Source organism: Mesocricetus auratus, unplaced genomic scaffold (assembly GCF_017639785.1).
Source record: "Mesocricetus auratus isolate SY011 unplaced genomic scaffold, BCM_Maur_2.0 contig_13306_pilon_obj, whole genome shotgun sequence".
NCBI lineage: Eukaryota > Metazoa > Chordata > Mammalia > Rodentia > Cricetidae > Mesocricetus > Mesocricetus auratus.
The window spans coordinates 1-2380 of record NW_024433597.1 but is presented as its reverse complement, the minus strand read 5'-3'; the positions used below and the strand labels follow the sequence as shown (position 1 = coordinate 2380).

The 2380-nt window shown below is 41.0% G+C and overlaps 1 pseudogene; it reads left to right on the top strand.

Moving 5' to 3' along the window:
• The first annotated feature begins 116 nt into the window (after positions 1-116).
• On the top strand, positions 117-933 carry LOC121138495 (annotated as a pseudogene).
• The last annotated feature ends 1447 nt before the right edge of the window (positions 934-2380 follow it).

Genomic DNA, 2380 nt, shown 5'->3' with positions numbered 1-2380 from the left:
TTGCTTTTGGTCATGGTGTTTTATTACAGCGCCAGAATACTGACTAGGACACCATCTGCAACATTAAGCACAACAGTCATAACTATGCTCTGCAAGGCCTGCCTTGGGGGAGACAGATGGTACTTGTGGACCAGGTCATGGCTACAACATTGTCCTTTTTGACCCTAATATCTGCTGACTGCTTCCCCTCGAACCTCCATTACACATACTATTGGCAGTAGCTGTAGCTGTAGCAGGCTGCATCCATCGCAATTCCAAGTCTGATAGGTGCTGGGGATTCCACCTTACTGGTCAACAACCGGAACATTGAAAGTCACACACCCAAATCCCTTTATTCTCTTTGCTATCTATGGTTATGCGGAAATCTTGTTCAACAAGGAAGAGAATATGCTCGTGCAGAGGGAAGACAGCAGCCAGACCCAGCCGGCCATGAGCCACCTTGAACAAGCCACAGCTGCATGGAAAGCCAGTGTGCATTATAACATCAATGCATCAAAGTACATTGCTGCCTCATGAGGGTCAGAAAGATTGGAGCCTCGCCAAGTACTCTGACAGCTCACCACTGCGCTGCTTCGAGCAGCTGGGCTTCAAGTACTTCTACCTGCTGTCTACCATACCTCTCCAACATCCCTCCCTCAGTGTCAGAAGGAGGCCCTCAAGAACTTCTTCTCAAGCAACAGGGGCATGGCCAAGGGCTTCAAATTCTTCCAGTGATTGCAGCCTTGGCTTCCTGCTCTCTGCCTCATTCACTCCACCCTGAACCTTCTGACCCATCACCTCCAGCAGAAGGACCACACGATGCTCTGATCCAGGCAAGTCTATTGGAAGGAGTGGAGAAAGCCCCAGCCAAGCTGCACATTCACAACCTGGGCAAGCACCATTGCCTGCAAGCATCCTTCAAGTCCACTGTCTGGTTACTGGACAACAGCTTCTGTCATTCCAAGTCACTTTAAAAATCATCTGAATTTTCAGATGATGACACTGTACATAAGAGATCCCCAAATTCTGCCAGAAAACTTCTAGAAACCCCCAACGATTTCAGCAAAGTGGTGGGGTATGATATCAATTTACAAAAACCAGTAGTTTTTCTATGTATCAAAAACAAACACACTGAGGAAAAGATCATGGACACACTCCCATTTATAACAGTGCCAAAGAAATAAAATATCTTGGATTAAACCTAGTCAAGGATGTGAAAGACTTATATAATAAAAACTTGAACTTTCTGAAGAAAGAGATCCAGAAAGACACAAGAAAGTGGAAAGATACTCTGTGCTTATGGATTGGTAGAATTAATATTGTGAAAATGATCATCCTATAAAAAGCAATTTATAGACTCAGTGGAATTCCAGTTAAAATCTCCACAACATTTTTCACAGAAATAGAAAAAAATCCTAAAATTCATATGGAACCAGGAAAGACCCTGGATAACCAAAATAATCTTGAACAAAAAGAACAATGCTGGTGGGGTTGCTCTTCCCAAATTCAAGATATATTATAGAGGTATAGTAACATAAACAATATGGTACTGGCATAAAGACAGACAAGTATGCCAATGGAGCAAAATAGAAGACCCATGCATGGGTACTAATAACTACTGTCATCTGATATTTGATAAAGAGGCAAAAAACAAAAACAGAAACAAAAAAACCACCAGAGAAACGACAGCATCTTCAAGAAGTGGCACTTGGCAGAAAACTGTATGACCATATACAGATGAATGGAATTAGTCTAATACCTATCACCCTTCACAAAAGTAAGATCCAAGTACACCAACAAGTTCAATTTGAAAGCAGAAGCATCAAAATTGTTACAAGCGAACATATGTAGTACTCTACAAAGTAGAGGTGAAGGAAAGAACTTTCTGAACATGACTGTGTTTGCTCAAGAATCAAGATCAACAGTTGACAACAGGGACCTTATAAAACTAAAAAGCTTCTGTTGCAGCTAAGGAAACAATAAAGTGAAGAGGAAGCCCACAGAATGGGAGAGAGTCTCTGCCAGCTACATCTGACAGAGGATCAATATCTAGATATATGAGGAACCCAAAGAACAAAGAGTCAAGGAAACAAACAATCCAGTTAAAAAGTGGGCTAGGCTTGTAGACAGAAAGTTTCAACAGAAGAAATAAAAATAGCTGAATACCTCAAAAATGTTCATCTTCCTTAGCAATTAGGAAAATGAAAATTAAAATAACTTTGACATTTCATCTCACCCTAGTCAGAATGGTTAAAATTAACAAAACCATCAACAACAAATGCTAGTGTGGATAGGAGAAAGAGGAACTTTCGTTCACCGTTGGTGGGAATGCAAATTGGTGTAACCACTCTGGAAGTCAGTATGTAGAATCCCTGAAATGCTAAAAATAAATCTACCAAAA